Source organism: Delphinapterus leucas, chromosome 13 (genome assembly GCF_059928025.1).
Source record: "Delphinapterus leucas isolate spDelLeu-1000000601 "Yukka" chromosome 13, BTC_Dleu_Yukka2, whole genome shotgun sequence".
In the NCBI taxonomy this organism is placed as follows: Eukaryota; Metazoa; Chordata; class Mammalia; order Artiodactyla; family Monodontidae; genus Delphinapterus; species Delphinapterus leucas.
In genome coordinates, this window is record NC_143141.1 from 39,857,412 (window position 1) to 39,877,363 (window position 19,952).

The window sequence follows — 19,952 nt, forward strand, 5'->3', positions numbered from 1 at the left end:
TTTAAAAATCTGGTCCTTCACTGAAGATAGTTTGAGAAGTGCTGTTGTAGGGAATCTTTCAGCACTATGCTATCTTCTCCAAGCATAACTGTCTACATAAATTTTTCGTAGGCTACAGAATAATACTGCTTTGTCCTTCTGAGCTGTTCTACTTCAAAGTGTGAAGACATACAACATCTGGTGTTTTCATTGGAGAAAATACCAGCTCTTTGATGGAGAACCAGTTTCCGTTCCTTCTGCCCTGCTAGCCTCCTTAATCCTTTCCCGGTAGTCTCCTTAATCATTTCCTTCCAGAACTTATGCAGTACAAAAGTGCGCCCATTGTAATGTGTGTGTGATACACTGGCCGGGCCCCTGTGCTTAGAGGGTGCTGAGGAATATCTCTTCTCTCTGGTGCCTCTGCATTCCTCCGTCCCATTCCAGGAGGAGTTGTGTGTTATTATCATTCTCGTATCAGAGACAAGTTAGGTTAGCTGAGATGTGACGTAACCTGTAATGGGAGATGAGATGACCTTCCCACATTCCGTCATAGATTGTGAAGGAAGCTGCGCTGACTTCGGTGCCCTCCTAGCCTCTTTGTTATCCTTTCAGCCCACAAGCCCTTCCCCACCCTGAGAAGCACAGACAAGAGCCTCTCATAGCTTCAGGGTTCATCTGGCAGGAGACATAGCATCTGATTAAAACTGATAGGTTTAGGGTCCCTTTTGTAGACCTATATCTGCTTTTTGGAGGAGTATGTGTGTATTGCAGGGTAGGGGGAAAATGGACAATTTTTTCATTAAAAACTTTCAAACCGGGCTTCCCTGGTGGCGCAGTGGTTGAGAGTCCACCTGCCGATGCAGGGGACACGGGTTCGTGACCCGGTCTGGGAGGATCCCACATGCCGCAGAGCGGCTGGGCCCGTGGGCCATCGCCACTGGGCCTGCGCATCCGGAGCCTGCGCTCCGCAGCGGGAGAGGCCACAGCGGTGAGAGGCCCGCGTACGGCAAAAAAAAACAAAAAAAAACCTTTCAAACCTAGAATTGAAAAAATGCCAATTTTATCTTTCTTCCAGATATTTTTTTGTTTGTATTAAGAAAACGAACACATTAAGTTCTCCCCAGTCTAAATCTTCTTCCCTCCCTTCCCAGATGTATTTACTATCATGAAGTTGGCAGGTACACTTCCTGTCTCTGTTTTTATACTTTTACTGTTTTATTTATTTTAATAAGCACATATATACACCATACAGTTATCTGTTGCTGCATTACATATCACCCCCAAACTCTCTGGCACAAAGTAACAACAATAATTGTATGATTATCTCTCACGGTTCTGTGAATTGACTGGACTTAGCTGGGTGGTTCTCTCATAAAGCTGCAGTCAGATGGTGGCTGGGGCTGGAGTTACGTTGAAGGCTTCCTCACTCACAGATCTGGTGGCTGATGCTGGCTCTTGGTTAAGACCTCAACTAGGGCCATCAGCTGGAACACCTACATGGGGTCTCTTCGTGTGGCCTGGGCTTCTTCACAGCACGGTGGCTGGATTTCAAGAGGAGCAGGTAGAAGTTGTAACACCTCTTATGATCTGTCTTTGGAAGCACGTGGCATTATTTCCACCACAGTCATAGGCCCATCCAGATTCAAGAAGAGGGAACATAGACCCTCCCACTTCTTGATAGGAAGAATGTAAATGTCACAATGTAGGATGTGAAGTCTTGCTGTGGCTATCTTGGAAAATGCAACCTACTGCAAGCGCTTATTATGTGCCAGGTACTATTTTAAGTGTTTTACAAATTGTACATCTCCACAGTCAAGATGTGATACTATTTTGTCTGTTTTTAGTCTTTTAATAAATGGTAGCATATGTTATGTATCATTTTGTATCCTTTTTTGCTCAGCTTTATAGTTTTGAGCTCTGTGTAGTTGATACATGAGTGTTAATTCATTTTTTTAATCGCTATTTTGTATGGCATTGCAGGAATATATCACAATTTGTTCATTCTCCATGTCCATATATCTTCATTTTCTAATTGAAATTATATAGTATGTATTACTTTGTGACATCCTTTTAAAAAAACTACAGTAAATGGTCAGCACTTTCCCATGCCACCAAATACTCTCCACACACAAAAATTTTAGTGGCTACATGGTATCCATCTATCATACAAATGGAACATAATCTTTGACTAAACCCTTAGAGTTGGAACTTTAGGTGGTTTGTAATTTTTCCCCTGTTATAAATAAAGCCACCACAGCCATCCATATTTATAAGTATTTGTGTACATTTTTATTATTTCCTTAGGAAAATTCCTTGTAAGAGGAATGAGCAGATAAAGGGTATAAACAACTTTAAGGCTTTTAATACAAATCGCCGATCTTGGGTCCACTTTTGTTTATTTTTACATTATGATCAGTACCAGAAACACACATGTATCCCTCACCCAACTTAAGTAAAACAATGCCAACAGTCGAAGCCTTCTGTACGTACTTCCCATTTCATCCCCTCCCTCTTTCCAGAGGACCCCACTATGCCAAATTGGTATTTGTTATTCCCATATATTTTTATATTCATATAAAAAATTAATCTGCACATATAGAGATGCTTTCCATGTATTCATATTTTATATAAACTAAATCATACTATATGTATCCTTCTGCCACTTTTTTTAAAAGATTTTTTTGATGTGGACCTTTTTTTAGAGTCTTTATTGAATTTGTTACAATATTGCTTCTGTTTTATGTTTTTTGGTTTTTTGGCCGCAAGGCATCTTAGCTCCCCAACCAGGGATCGAACCCACACCCCCCTGTAATGGAAGGTGAAGTCTCAACCACTGGACTGCCAGAGGAGTCCCTCCTTCTGACACTGATCAACATTACATTTGTGAGATTTATCTATATTGATACATGTAACTCAGGTTCATTGACTTTTAATCGTGTGTTGGATTCCATTCCATTTCAATCGTGTGTTCCATTGTTGGATATATCCTTCAATTTATTTACCCAGTAGCAGTTTGCCACACTTAGTACTGTCAGATTTGCCAATCTGATGGGTGTGAAGTAGAATCTCATTAGGGGTATCACGTTTTAAAAAGCCTCTGAAAACTGGTCTTATATCCAGTGAGGAGTGTTGAGGTTGATGAAAATTATGCAAACATATCACATTAAGAAATAACTGAAGAAAACGAGGCTACTTAGAAAAATCAGAAAACCAAAAGGGTTATGATGACAGTCCTCAAATATAGGAAAAGCAGTGATATGGAAGGGAACTTGAGTTATTATCTGTCACTCCAGAGAACAGATTTACTTAAGGACTCCATCTCCCAGACATGGTCAAGCAGAGGTGAACGGCCAGCTTTCAGGGATGAAGTGGAGCATTGGGAATCTGGAGAGTGGGGTTAAGGATGGACTTTGGGAGTCCAGTGATGCCCCTGGAGATGTTGGCAAGCTGCTGGTTCTTTGGGAACAGAGTTCTTAGCTTTTTGTCTCAAAGAGGTATGACCCAGCTGAGACAAGCAGGCTTGAGATCCACCCCAGGGGCCATTTCACCAGCTTTGGGGTTTTGTTTTACTAGTGGAAGATGCTGAGAGTTTATTGATGGGGATAATAGAGGGCTTGGAGAGTAAGGTAGGGGACAGACTGTGGAAGGAGATTAGGAATAGTCAGTTGAGGTAGGAGTGGTTTGAGAAAGAGAACAGAGATGTCTAATGGGAACTTTCTGTTGTTTGGCTCAGTCTCCCCATGAAAATGTCAGTGAGATCAATATGACTCAACAATGCTTTGGGAACAATTTTGGGGGGTATATGTATAAGGAAATAAATGTCTGGTCTCAAGGCAGGGCAAAGGACAAAAAAAGGTCTAACCACATAGGCAATTTCAGGTTACATATGCATACACACAATAGGAATGTTTGCATTTTGTATGGAAGGTTGCACTATCTAGTCTCCAAGCATCCTTCTAAATCCAAAACTCCAACCCATTCACAATACTGATTCTCCCAGAAAGGACTGCATTTTGAAAGATATAAGCAACACAAAACGCCAAGGAATGCCTCATTAATTTCAGAATTTCAATCATAGGCTAAGATAGGTAGATGATTGGTTTTAGGAAGCTTCTTGGTTCCCCTCAAACTGTATAACTATAGAAAACAGCCTAGAAGCATAGAATTTGGGGGCTAAACTTCATTGCAAAGATTAAAAACAGAAACACAGAGACTTCCCTGGTCGCGCAGTGGTTAGGACTCCACGCTCCCAAGGCAGGGGCCCCGGGTTCAATCCCTGGTCCGGGAACTAGATCCCACATGCATGCCACAACTAAGAGTTCACATGCCACAACTAAGGAGCCCATGAGCCACAACTAAGGAGCCCGCCTGCCACAACTAAGACCTGGCACAACCAAATAAATAAATATATATTTTTTAAAGTTAAAAAAAAAAAACGGAAACAGAGGATTCCCCTCCTCATGAATATGGGCTGGAATTAGTGACTGACTTCTAATAAATGGAGTATGGGGGGGGAGTAATAATTTTATAATGGAAAAATCTGGCAGACACCGTCTTAACCAAGGAATCAAACAAACATCACCAGTAATGTCATGCTGATATCATGAACCCCCTGATACGATGAGAAGGGTACATCACCTCTGTAGTACTTTTCCCCCAAATCCATAGCCCCAGTCTAATCATGATAAAACATCAGACAAATCCCAAATGGAGGGAAACTGTACAAAATACTTCACCAGTACTCTTCAAAAGTGTCAAGTTCATGAAAAACAGGAAGAGACTAAGAAGCTGTCATAGACGGGAGGAAACATGATGAGTAAATGGAATGTGGTATCCTGAATTAGATTCTGGAGCAGAACCTGGATGTTAGTGGAAGAACTGGTAAAATCCAAATAAAACTTGTAATTTAATATTGTACCAATGTTAATTTCTTAGCTTTGATAAATGTGCAGTAATTATGGGCAATACTAACATTAAGGAAAGCTCGGTGAAAGGTGTATGAGAACTCTATCATCTTTGGATTTTCTATACATTTAAAATTATTTCAAGATAAAAGATTAAAAATATAATTTCAATCAAAAAAAACGACTGAAGCACTGAGAGGTTAACTGATTGCTTAGGATCACACAACAGATAAGCGGTTTATCTGAAATTAGAACTCAGGTCTCTAGACTCAAACCCAGAATAATTTATCCCCAAAGGAATCTCCAACAGGCCACCCTAACCCTGGGTCCATCATTCTCCTGCTCAGCTTGGTGGATATATTTATGAATTAAGCTTCTTCTGAACTTGCTGGGTAGGAACCAAATAAGATTCTTCCAACTACAGTTCTTCCTGCAACACTGCAAACCCACCCTCCCATTCTCGGAAGCAACCATTTCAAACTTACTCCACTCCTCCGTCTTCGATCCTATCACCGTCTTTCTCTCTCCCTCAGATGGTCCAGTCTACTTCACAGCAAGAACAGAAGCCATCATAGAACTTCTTCACTTTCCTGTGACCCAACCTACACACCCACCTGCCTCTCTCCATCTCCACCATTCCACCAAAAGAAGTGTTCCCCACGATTGTGCCTGTCGCCTGTCCCCTGGATTTTCCTACTGCTGCCATTTCAGGGACCTCTATCTATCAATAAACCTCTCTCCAACTTCTCCCCTCTACTGACATCTTTAAACATAGTTTCTCATCTTCAATCTTAAAAAAATATTTCCTCAATACTACATCCACCTTAGACCTTGCCTTTCACAGCCAAACTTCCTGAAACGGTCATCTCTTTCTTCACCTCCTACTTCACTGTTCTTTTTCTGTTTGATTCCTCTGAGCATTTAATACTATGAACTAGACCATTCTTCTTTTTTAAAAAAAATTGAGATATAATTCACCCATTTAAAGTGTACAATTCAGTGGTTTTAAGTATATTCACAGATATGTACAACCATCACCACGGTCAGCTTTTCATCAACTCACAAAGAAACCTAGTACCCTTTAGCTGTCACTCCCCTTTCTCACTATCCTCCACTCCCTTCCCTAGGCAGTCATTAATCTACTTTTTATCTCTTTACATTTGCCTATTCTGGACTTTCATATGAATGGAATCACATAATATATGAACTTTTGTGATTGGCTTCCTTCACTTAGCATGATGGTTTCAAAATTCATCTGAGTTACAGCACGTATGGGTACTTAATTCCATTTTATCAATGAATAATATTCCATTGTATGGATATATCACATTTGTTTATCCATTCATTAGTTGATGGGCATTTGGGTTGTGTACACATTTTACCTATTATAAGTAATATTTCTATAAACATCTGTGTACAAGTTTTTGTGTGGGCATATGTTTTCATTTCTCTTGGGTATATACCCAGAAGTGGAATATCTGGGTCATATGGTAACACTGTTGAATCATTTGAAGAACTGCCATGCTGTTTTCTGAAGCAGCCACTTTATATTCCCATCAGCGCTGTATGAGGGTTCTGATTTCCTTGACAACTCTTGTTAATATCTGACTTTTTGATCTAGTCATCCTAGTGGGTGTGAAGTGGTTTCCATTGTGACACACCATTATTCCTTTTTTTTTTTGGCTGAACAGCATGGCTTGCAGGATCCCACTTCCCGGACCAAGGATCGAATGCGGGCCCTCAGCAATGAAAACGTGGAGTCCTAACCACTGGACTGCCAGGGAAATCCCCCATTATTCTTCACTATAAATGTTTACCTTGGTTTCCATGAAGCTACACTCTTAGGATCAAAATATAATTTTCAAAAGAGCTTAAAAACATAACCCTTATACAAATCTAAAATGAAAATGTGTCAAAATGTAATCAATTCATTAATTAATGAGTAAACAAGTAAGATGGTAGCGCTGGCTCAAAAAGTATTTTGAGAAACCAGAGTTTATATAATCCTTTTAAAAAAAGAATTTTAGAGTAACATTGCTAGGTTAGAGACAAAATTGGTTAATGTCCTACAGGATAATAAACCATAACTTTTGAGGTCGCCACGTGTTGTGCTGGAGCTGGGTCATACCAGCTGATTGTTAAATATTCAGGAACTTTGTAAGCCAGTCCCTCGTCCCTCAGCCAGTTTATCAGTATGCCATTTCTAGTGGAAATAAATTATTCAAATCTCTACCAGACACAAATTGACATGTCAGTTAGTAATTTTACAGAGTTTCAGTCCTTAATTAGTAATAAAGAGCAAAGCCAAACATGGCACATTCTCCTCAAAAATTGAATCATCCTTGGGTGGGCCTGTTAAAATAGTCTTCACCATAATATTGAAAGAACATGCAAGGACTTCCCTGGGGATCCAGTAGTTAAGACTCTGCGCTTCCACTGCAGGGGGCCAGGGTTCGATCACTGGTGGGGGAACTAAGATCCTCCGTGCTGCACAGTGAGGCCCCCCCAAAAAATTAAAAAAAATAAAGAAGATGCAGTCACCCTCTTCACCTCATTTCCAAAGTTTTGGACAATTTTTCTAAATACTCATTTTCCTCCAACCTCTCTAGCTCCTACTTTTTAATCTTCTTTGTGAGCTTCTTTTCCTCTACCTCCCCTTAAATAAGGGTGTTCTTCAAGGTTTTATCTCCAGGGATTGTCCTCAGCTGTCTCTCTTTTCACTGCTCTCAGTCCTCCCCCATTGCTGCCTAATTAACTACCACTCATCCGTTAACCTGCCTCTCTCTACAATAAGCCTTCCCCGATTCCCCAGGTAGGATCAGCTTTCCCTCTTTGAGAGCACTTACCACAATTCTAACAACAATTCATTGTGTAATTAGTTGTTTAATGTCTGTCTCTTCCACTAGACCATAAGCTCCATGGCAGCAGGAAACATGATGATCTTTTCTACTTCCAAAATCCTCAGAGCCTAAATAATTACTTGTTGAATAAATGAATGAGTGCGTGAATGGAGAAATAAACAAGGGGTTTGATGGTGATCTCATCATCCCCTTTCATGGCCTCAGTTTTCAGTATATTGGTGACTGAAAAAAAAATGTATCTTGCCCATTCTCTTCCTCTTTTGAAACTGAATAATAAAATGATATTCAGGGAAAGTCTCTTATTATATTCTAAAACAAGTGCTAGAACATCAGAATTCCATGCAGGTATTTTGAAAATGCCAAATGTCAACAAAGGGGGCACACGATTCAGCGATTGTTTGATCTAGGAAATAGGATTTGATTGTTTTTTTTTAACTTACTGTTATTTTTTTGTCTGCGTTGTGTCTTCACCGCTGCACGCAGGCTTTCTCTAGCTGCGGTGAGCGGGGGCTACTCTTCGTTGCGGTGCGCGGGCTTCTCAGTGCGGTGGCGTCTCTTGTTGTGGAGCACGGGCTCTAGGCACGCGGGCTTCCGTAGTTGCAGCACGCAGGAAATAGCATTTGATTGCCCACAAAACGTTGGGAGACAATTCTCCATGGATCTCTCATGTTTCTTCATGTCTTGTGAGCAAAGGCACCAACAGGCTTTTGTTCCACACTATTTTTTCAAGGATAGTGTAGCATGGGAAGATGGAGATAGGGTCTCCCTCCAGAGCAGAAAGTTTGTTTGCTATGCAGTATAATAAAGATAGTGTCTTCCTTTGGGACACCTGTAGGAACTGGAGTCAGAGAACCGATGCAAGAAAATGATAGTTCTCTATTGCTCTGAGTGCTGAAGTGTCCTTTGTCACTAACCCAGGAGAGTTGTCTTTGGTCAGCCTCCACAAAACTGTGGCAGACTAACTTGTTAGCTTGTAAGTGGGATAAAAATCTCGAATCCTTCACAGTTCTTGACACAAAGCAGCTGTTTATAAACATTCATATTAATTGTCCGATGATCAGGAAGAAATGTTTTAAGCATTTTACACCCTAAAATAATTGACTGTCGCTCATATATGGGTGCATTACAGTGTTTTAATTTTGACTGAGAAGATTGATCAGGAGTTTGGAGTTGATGTGTAACTGATTATACTTTTTCCCCTTTAAATAATACAAACTGGGCTCCCAGTTGGGGTTTTTACACAGAGTTTCCACTTTTCAAAAGAGCTTTTCTGCTCCTGAGTGGAAGCTGCCTGTGCATTTCTCTATACTGACAGGTATGTAGTTTTGGAAGTACCTTAACTCATTCTCTCAAGTGTTTAGCGTTGCCAACAACCACCTCAGAGGCGAGAGCCATGCACGTTATTCTTTTGCACGCCTCTCCTCCTTCTTATAAGGTTTGGCACAAGCTTCTGCCCAAATATTATCACTATTCTAATATGGTAGATCGTACTTTTCAAAGGTTGCTGCAGCGATATCTCCCACCCCACCCCCTTGCTCTTGTGCAATGTGACCTTTTCCCTCCCTCATCAAGAGATGGAGTCTATTTCTCTATCTCCATGAATCTGAGAAGGCCCTGTGGCTTCTCTGACCAATAGAACATGGCAGAAGTAACACTGGGGAAGTTCCACCCATTGTCCTTTACTGGCCCAACAGCTTCTGCTCCTGTCTCTTGGAAGGTTACATTTGGGCCGCTTCCTCTCATAATTCAGCCTTCATGCGGTGAGAAGTCCAGGCCATGAGGAGAAGCCAGATGTAGGTGCTCTGGGTGACAGCCTCAGCTGTGCGCTCCTGACCAACATTCAACACCAACCGCCAGCCAGGTAAGTGAGCCATCTGGGTTATCTAACTTAGTTGAGCAGTTAGATGACTGCAGTCCCAGTTGACCTACAGCTGCAATTGCATCAGAGACACCAAGCAAGAACTGCTGATCTGAACCCAGTCAACCCACAAACCCACAAAAGATAATAATAACTTGTTGTTTGAGGGTAGCTTGTTACACAGCCATAAAGAATTGGAACAAAGAGGCCCTGAATAAAGAACTTCACTTGACCATGTAGTTCTAAACCCATCCTCAATTGCTTAGAATCTTTAAAAACAGGAAGCAGGTTTTATTCAAGAACTAGCATAGCAGCTGGTACCTAGCAGACATTAGTGAAGTATTTTTATGAATTAATGAATGATTAATCCCAGATTTTTAAAAAGAATGTTGACTAGCTCATTTACAAATCAAACACATGAGAATTACTCTTCTTCCTTAATTTATCTGCCTTCCTAGGCATGGCCAGATCTCCAGACCAGTATCAAGACAACCTGTTGGATCACAAGTTTGAGTTCATGTAGGAGGATATACTAGAACTGGTTTTGCTATTGTTGGGCAACAGTTTGAATCTGATGTTATGAGCCTAGCATGGAGGCTCATTCTTCACCCCTTTTAAAGCTTTGAGAATGTTAGATTGAGATTCTGGGGATACAATCTTCAGATCTAAGAGCACAAAGTGTTTTTTGTCTCAAAAAAAAAAAATCATTCTGAAGCAGTGGACAGCAATCTCTTCCTCACGCCACAGCCAATTAGCTTATCTACGTGCATCTATCCTCTCAATCCTTGTGCTCCAGCCTTGCTGACCTTTCAACAAGTCCTCTAATACACCATGTTCCTTCCTGCCATGGGACTTTTGCACATGCTATATTATCCTCCCAACCCCACTTTTCCATTTCTTCCTCTAGCCAAACTCATCATTTTGCATCAGTTTAAACACAAGTTCCTTAAAGATGCTTTTCCTGACCTTTGCAGGGTAGGCGAGGTGCCCGAGTTACATGCTCCCATAACACCGTATATTTGTCCATCACAACATATTTTGCAATTATAATTAATTGTGTAATCACTTTATTTCTCTTAAGATGCATATTTTTCACGTTTATAAGCCCACCTACATAGCTTACTCCATACATTAACATGACTTTACTATTCCTCTGCTGTCATCAACATAATTTTACTATTCTAGGAAACTCTTGACCAGGAAGATAAAAGTTACAAATTACTTTATTGTTGATTCCAGGGCCTTCTTGAAAAACCCATAAACTCTTCAGAATAAAGCATCAAATGACAATTTATACTCCAAGACTCTTTGAGCCCATTGCCTCAATTTCTGTGTCTACCAATGCAAAACTATTTTATCACGATCCTTATCCAGTGCTAACCAAGACTTCCCTCTTTCCTCAGTGAAAGACTCACCTTAAACCAGACTTTTAAAGTTCAATAAATAGCCCAATTTGCCCTTACTCCTCTTTGAGATGCTATGAAGGCTGTCTAGTGTTCTCCCTTACTTTGGTAAGCAATAAACTGAGTTTTGTCATAGCAACTCGTTGCCTTGGTGATATTGGCAGGTAGGCTTTTTTTTTTTTTTTTTTTTTTCGCTACGCGGGCCTCTCACTGCTGGGGCCTCTCTCGTTGCCGAGCACAGGCTCCGGACGCGCAGGCTCAGCGGCCATGGCCCACGGGCCCAGCCGCTCCGCGGCATGTGAGATCTTCCCGGACCGGGGCACGAACCCATGTCCCCTGCATCAGCAGGCGGACTCTCAACCACTGAGCCACCAGGGAAGCCCATGGGAGGCATTTTTGATGCTAACATCCAATCAGTGTACATGTTTAGCACTTTTTTTTCTTGAAAAACTGCTATTAAATCCATGATGGAAATCAATGATGCCTTAGCTTTGAGGAAATACAGTAGTTCATTGATGATAGACCTCTCAGGAGAATTTACATTCTTTGTAAGGACATAGACCTGGTCAATTTTGTTCATTGGTTTATCTCTGTGTCAGAGCAGAATAGGTGCTTAATATACAACTGTTGAATAAATGAGTGGATCAAAGAGTAGATGAGAGACCAAGACAGATTTCATGGCGTGCAAAGGCAACTCTTAGTGATGAGACTTCCTGACTGAGACTCTTGTGGCAAAGTGACTCAGAAAAGATAACTCCACTTTCTTACCTTTCCACTCTAGCCCAATTCCAGAGAACATCATGCAGTGATGATCTCATATTGTCCTACAGCTGCTTATCTGCTAGATCATAATTTTTATTTGCTCAGCCTACTTACATAGTATTGCTGTTATATGAAATAGAAGTTGTCCACACAGGTTGCCATTGTTTGAAAAGTGAGTAAAAATGAGTTCCTTGCATATGATATGTCATTGTGGCTTGGCTGATTGAAGAATGAAAGGGAACAGAATATGCCATCCCAAAATATGCCACATTGGCATAAGGATTATTTTCAGCTGAAGGCAATAGAGAAGAAGCAGATGTAAGAAAACTTCTCTACCCTCCCATAGTTGCCTAAAAGCAGGACATACATTTGTAAAGATGTACCACTCTCTCCTCTCTACCTGGAAGGACAGAAGTTAATCATCAGAGACAATTCTAGACCCTTATCAGCCCAGAGATGGCACCAGAGGAATCTACATAACAAATCTCACTAATTAGCCCTTTTCTTCCATTGGTTCCCCCATATATATACCTTTCCACAATTTGCTGCTGCTAGAAACTCAAAGTCCTTTCCCTTCCTCTTGACACTTCTCTAAAAGTTTATTATTCTTTTGTTAAAGTGCTAACACCTATGTGAGTAACTCATCTCTGAGTTACTTTCTCTGAATGCGCCCATGTGTATGTGCAATGCACATGTTAATAAACTTCTGTTTGTTTTTCTCTTGTTAATGTCTTTTATCAGTCTAATTTATGGGGCACTAGCCAATGAAGCTAAAATGAGTAGAGGAAAAAGATATTTTCCCTTTACAAGAGCATCAGCTGAAATTTGAGTGATCCTGTGCAGAAGTTTATGGTGCTATGCCCATAGGTGGTGCCATGGCAACATCACTGGGACATGCCGCATAAGAAGAGCCATCACTGAGGTTTGTCAATCAATGGTGTGGTTGATAAAAGCCGGTCACTGTTATGTGTTATACATTCAGCCTGTGTCCTGAATATAGTCTCTCGTGGAGAAAGATACCAGCACCTGTGTGTTCAATATAATTGAACATTTGTTAAAATATATTTGTTGATTTTACAAACAAGTCAAACACTAGATATTTACAGAAGATCTGTTATGGGCTAAGCCCTGGAGACATAAAGAAGTTTACAATCCTCAAGAAACATACATGGGTGGGAATGTAAATTGATACAGCTACTATGGAGAACAGTATGGAGGTTCCTTAAAAAACTAAAAATAGAACTACCATGCGACCCTGCAATCCCACTACTGGGGATATACCCTGAGAAAACCATAATTCAGAAAGAGTCATGTACCACAATGTTCACTGCAGCTCTATTTACAATAGCCAGGACATGGAAGCAACCTAAGTGTCCATCGACAGATGAATGGATAAAGAACATGTGGCACATATATACAATGGAATATTAGCCATAAAAAGAAATGAAATTGAGTTATTTGTAGTGAGGTGGATAGACCTAGAGTCTGTCATACAGAATGAAGTAAGTCAGAAAGAGAAAAAAAATACTGTATGTTAATACATATATATGGAATCTAAAAAAACAAAAATGGTCATGAAGAACCTAGGGGCAGGAAAGGAAAAAAGACTCGGACCTACTAGAGAATGGACTTGAGGACACAGGGAGGGGGAAGGGTAAGCTGACACAAAGTGAGAGAGTGGCATGGACATATATACACTACCAAATGTAAAATAGATAGCTAGTGGGAAGCAGCTGCATAGCACAGGGAGATCAGCTCAGTGTTTTGTGACCACCTAGAGGGGTGGGATAAGGAGGGTAGGAGGGAGATGCAAGAGGGAGGGGATATGGGAATATATGTATATGTATAGCTGATTCACTTTGTTATAAAGCAGAAACTAGCACACCATTGTAAAGCAATAATACTCCAGTAAAGATGTCAAAAAAAATAAAATGATACCACAGAAAAAAAAAAAAAAGAAGCATACACAGGAGGGTAACTAACAAAATACCCAGGCCAGCAGAGTCGTGAAGGACTCACTGGTGTTGGTAGTGGAAGTTCAGTGGAGAGAGAGATCATTTCCCACTGGGTGGTCAAGAGGGACTTCCTGGAGAGAAAGGGGACTTTAAATTGCATCTTTAGAATGGGTGAGACTTAGAGGAGCAAGGAAAGGAGGTGTAGCTCTGGGCTAGATGCCAGAGAGGGAGACAACAGCAGAGGGAGTTGACATTTTTGAGGTCTCGTCTGTGGCAGGCACTTTCACAAATATTGCCTTCATTTAATCACCTCAAAAAATGTGGAGTACAGTGATGGCAATGAGGTCTCTGCTCTCAAGGGTACAAGTATTACGCTTAAAACAATTAGAAAATAAAGAAGCTCTTAGAGGAGAAAATACTGGACTGAATATAATCAAGCATGGTTCAACTCTTACTTGCTAGTGGATTTCTGGGAGAGATTAGGTTTTAGTAACTGAGTCCAGAAGCCCGACTGATTGAGATCAGGTTGGTACCTGAGAGCTGGGGAAAGTCAGGCTGTTGGAGGTATGCTCTGTTGGAGGTCCAAGTTCACTAGCTGAGCCCTTTGTCACTCTGGATCTGGGGTGTCTGGAATGGTTCTGAGAGCTATTTAGGGAATATTCAATCTGATTTTATTCGACACACCTGTGGCCTGCCCTACTGATTGCTGAACACTGTAGTGGTCTTGGCAACACAGAAATATTGCAGATTGGAGACAACTCCACAGGAGGTGGAAGTCAAGGAACTAGGCATTCAGAGAGAGCTCTTTTCAGAGGGTCAAAGGCCTGGAGTTTGATATCTGTGCCAGCCATAGTACACTGTAGCCAATCTCTTCCTTTGCCCTTTCTTCCTGCTGACCATGCCTGGGTGGACAGCAGTTTCTTATCTGTTAGGCTTTGATGCATTGTTCCTCTTTCTGGGAAGATGGACTGAGATTTATTTTTGGCTGAGGAAAAAGCAAAAAGATTTAAGTAATCCTAGAGCTTACTAATAAGGCAATGCTTTCCTGAGGACCCAATCAATGAATATGTTGGGTATTTATTAGGTATAAATCACTGTGTTAAGTGTCGGTGGGAAGGGATACAGAGTTTGGTAAGGTGTGGTCCCTGCCCTCATGGAGCTCATAGTCTAGTTGGAAAAAATAAAATATATACATAAAACATTATAACTAATGGTATGTAGTCTAATAGAACTTTCCGTGATGATGGAAAGGTTCTATAATGTGCATTGTCTAATAAAGTAGGCGTTAGCCACATGTGACTGTTGAGCATCTGAATTGTGGATAGTGCAATTTTTAACTTACTTTTAATTATTTTAAATAACCATATGTTGATCATGGCTTCTGAATTGGACAGCTTTGTATGAGGAATTATGTGAGCACTAAAACAAGAGCTGAGGTAAACAAGAGGGCAAAGGTAGCCCACTTCAGGTTGATGTGGACAGGAAAGGCTTCCAGGAAGGGGTGTGATTATAGTTGGGTCCTAGGAATATGTGGAATTCTGACGGGAGAATAAGTAGAAGATAGTACCAACTTCTGGGAATTTTCAGAGCCCTGTTGGGGGTACTAGAGAGTAAATATTGAACAGAGTAGAGTCCTCTTCTGGTTTTCATTTCATCTATTGTGTTAAAAAAAAATGGTTGGGTTTGATGAGACAGTTCTCTTTTTTTTAAGTGCCCTCTGACACTTCCTTTCCAGGGGCCTCAGCACATAATCCTAAGCTCAATGGGAAGAGCACTAGAATGCGAGTTGGGAGGGATGGGTTCTACTCCTCCTGTGTCATTAACTCACCCACAGGATTTAGTTTTCTTGCCTAAAATTAATCAAGTGTTCTTTAGTAAATATTCTCCAAGGTTCTCTCCCGTACCAGTGTTCCCTGATTCCCACCACATTTTAGTGAAACAGGATGGTTCAGCCAATGCCATCCAGCTTCAAGTCTTGCGCAAGGTTGAGAAGACTCAATGGGGGGGATGTAGGGAAGCAAGAGTCTACATCCTGTCCACCTTCCTGTTTTGGAGGGAGAAAGCAGAGGTGAAGTGGTAACCTCGCCTTGAAACTCTCTCTCAGCCCTAAGGCAAGAGGAGATGTTCTGTATGTTGGGAGAGGTGAGGAAAAGTAGAGGAGGAGTGGAAAACCCCTTAAACTGAATTGGGGATGAGCTGAATGTGTGTTGTGGGTATACTTTTAGGGTAAAGTTGGGTATGGGGAGGGGGTATCTGGAGGAAGGGGCAGGTGATGACAGAAATTCAAGTCCTGGAAACCTTTTCCAACTTTACTAAGATTTTTCACCATTGCTGCCTACTTTCTGTATCAAATGTGGTACTTTAGAGTCACTGAAATAAAGGGATGGTTCTCACACAATTGTTGGACATCTTAAAGCCAGAGTTCTGTCTTGACAAAAACTCTCTCTTTGGCCAAAATCTGGTCAACTTCCTTTGAGCCCTCTTCTCAACTAGGTCTCAACCTTGGCCTATAAATATTATGGACTTTCAGCACAAATGATTTTGTCTACACCACCCACCCACCCACTCACCCCTACACACCAAGAGATTTGAACAAACACCAGGATAGTGTCTAACAGCTCGAGGCCACATTCTTAGGATGACCCCAGCCCGCCTTAAAATGCCTGCCTGAGAAAGTGCAATACTGCCTGGAGAATTTACTGTTTATTCCAGCCAAAACTTGGTGACAGCCAGACAGGCCACAGGACCCCCTCTTAGAGCAGTTACTTTAGAAAGCTTGCAATTATAAATCCTTTTCTGCTTCCTATATCTTTGAGATGCAAACATTCAAAGAGATAACTCTTACTCCCAGCTCAGTGGACAACTTACTCTAACTTGCTCCACGGCCTCTTGTGATAAAGATGCAAAAAGTTTGTCTTCTGCAAAATTCAACATCCATTCATCATAAAAACTCTCATCAAAGTGGGTAAAGGGAACATATCTTAACATAATAAAGACCATTTACAACAAACGCACAGCCAACATAATGCTCAACAGTAAAAAGCTAAAAGCCTTCCCACTAAATTCAGGAACAAGACAAGGATGCACACTCTTGCTGCTTCTATTTAACATAGTATTGGAAATCCTAGTCACAGCAATCAGACAAGAAAAAGAAATAAAAGGTATCCAAATTGGAAGGGAAGAAGTAAAACTGTCACTATTTGCAGATGACATGATACTTTATATAGAGAACCCTAAAGTCTCCACCCCAAAACAATTAGAACTAATCAATGAATTCAGCAAGGTTGCAAGATTAATATACAGAAATGCATTGTGTTTCTATATACTAATACTGAAATATCAGAAAGAGAAAGTTAAAAAAAAATCCCATTTAAAACTTCATCAAAAAAATCCCCACAGGGCTTCCCTGGTGGCGTAGTGGTTGAGAATCTGCCTGCTAATGCAGGGAACACGGGTTCAAGCCCTGGTCTGGGAAGATCCCACATGCTGTGGAGCAACTAGGCCTGTGAGCCACAACTACTGAGCCTGCGCATCTGGAGCTTGTGCTCCGCAACAAGAGAGGCCGTGACAGTGAGAGGCCTGCGTACCACAAAAAAAAAAAAAAAAAAAGAGTATTTCCATCAAACCCAAAAGTTCCCTTGTGTCTGTTTGTGGACAATTCCCTCCTCCCATTCCTAGGTCCTAGCAGTCACTGATCTGATTTCTGTCTCTATACACATTGTATTATTTAAATTTATTTTTGCATTTTCCCCTCTAAGCCTTATTTGTGTACACATCTTTCTCTCAATAGGTTGTTATCTTGCAGCTAGAGAGCTGTAATCATTCCCCTTTGTATTCCTCATCGTTCCAAGCACAAGTTCCAAGCACATTTATTACATGCCAGGTCATAAATATTTAATAAAAGAAAAAGGGAAGAAAAGGAAAAGAAGGAATGAAGAAAGAAAGAAAGAAAAGAATGAGCCAGAGAACAAATAGCCAAATGGCCTTAGGAGAGTTCTGATTTAACAATAGGGCAATCAACAGGGCTCATGCTAGTTTAATGAATTATAGAGTTATTAATCTGAACTATAAAAGTAGCTAATCAAACACCTAATATGAAATATATTAAAGTTTGAATCAGCAAAACTGTCACTTTTTTGGGGAAGGAAGTTAATGTAAATGACATATAAGGTGTAGTACGGGGTGGGAAACACCCACCCACCACTGCCTCTGATCTCCTTGCATACTACAACATCACAACTATGATATGAGGCATTCTGTCCTTGGTATACATCAGGTACACTTAAAACTTTCAGGAAGGGGGCTTCCCTGGTGGTGCAGTGGTTGAGAATCCGCCTGCCATTACAGGGGACACGGAGCAACTAAGTCTGTGCGCCACAACTACTGAGCCTGCACTCTAGAGCCCATGAGCCGCAACTACTGAAGCCCGCGCGCCTAGAGCCCGTGCTCCACAGTGAGAAAAGCCGACAAGATGAGAAGCCCGCGCACTGCAACGAAGAGTAGCCCCCGCTCGTGCAACTAGAGAAAGCGCGTGCGCAGCAACGAAGACGCAACACAGCCAAAAAAAAAAACTTTCAGGAAGGTAATTACCATTTACTAAGTGCTCCCAAAGTCATTGTACTACATGCTTTTTCATGTTTCATTTAAATCTAACAACTACTCTCGCTTAGGTTAAAGTTACTAGTTATTTCTTGGGAAAGGAAATAAGTAATTAAAGGAAGTATAGGGTTATACCCAAGGGAAGGAACAGGTTAGAATTTTTATCTTTGGCTCAAGATGAATTCTTTTTTTTTAAAAATAAATAAATAAATAAATAAATTTATTTATTTATTTATGGCTGCGTTGGGTCTTCATTGCTGCATGCGGGCTTTCTCTAGTTGTGGCTAGCAGGGGCTACTCTTCGTTGAGGTGCACGGGCTTCTCATTGCAGTGGCTTCTCTTGCTGCTGAGCACGGGCTCTAGGTGCACGGGCTTCAGTAGTTGTGGCATGCGGGGTCTAGAGAGCAGGCTCAGTAGTTGTGGCGCACAGGCTTAGGTGCTGCGTGGCAGGATCAAACCCGTGTCCCCTGCATTGGCAGGCGGATTCTTAACCACTGCACCACCAGGGAAGTCCCTCAAGATGAATTCTTTAGAGATTTTCTGAGTTTTTCTTCTGTGAAATCACAATAAGCAGGAAGGGACGAGAGTCTAGGGTAATAAACACTTTTTGACGTCTATCATTGATCCATTCAGGGTACTTCTGACGTGTTGACCACGTTCGTTTCAGAAGCCAACATGATGAGGAGGAATTCTAGTGTACTGTTTGATGAGGTGGTCAACTAAAGCGCATGCGTTAAATTTGTGCGTTAAAGGGGTGTAGTTAGTAAATGGGTAGAAATAAGAACTGCCTTCTTTCCATATTTTGATGTCATGGGAATTTAAAGTGATCATGCAACCACACTTTTGAGATAATTTTCTCGGTTCTTAGAACAAGTTGGAAGATAAACTTTGGCCAATGTATTACACTATGCCCTGTGTAATTAAGTAACCCGAGATAATGTGTTAAAGTTTAGTGGAGATTTAAATTCCTGAGCTGATTAAAGAGAGCTGTTAAGACAATAAGCTTTTTAAAAAATGTAGTGTTAATATTACTCCTGAAGTTTCCAGATATTGTATAGTGATGATCTGCGCTATTGCTTATTACTTGTCAATCTTGTAGAATGGCTCAGAATTAAATAACAACTAAAAATAAGTATAACTCAACACGAAGGCTGGAACCAGGGCAGGAAGATCACGATTTTTGTCTGGCTCCAGGGTGTGCTCCATCCACGCAACGTGGAGGCACTGAAAGATGTGGGGTTAGGGATGGAAATGTTTCAGGAAGATACGTCTAGATATGGGTGCAAATGGCATGGGGCAGAGAAGAGACAGAGGCAGATAGTCCACTCTGACGGAGGCTGCTGCAATATCCAGGCTGACGTGATCAGAGAGGGGCTGGAAAGGGAATGGTAAGAGATCAAAAAAGAAAATGGTAGTGCTTGCGGCCAACACTGGTCGATGACCAGATCCAGTGGGGTTGGGTGAGTGAGGAAGAGAACTGAAAGAACGGCTTCGTGTTTTCCAAAGACCCAAAGTTTTCCGCAGAGGCCCCTGGACTCTTCTTCCATCCTTAGAGCGGAGGTCCTGGGACCGGCCGGGAAGCTCAAGCCTCAAGAAGGCGCACAGGAGGCAAGACCGTCCCTCCGCCTAGG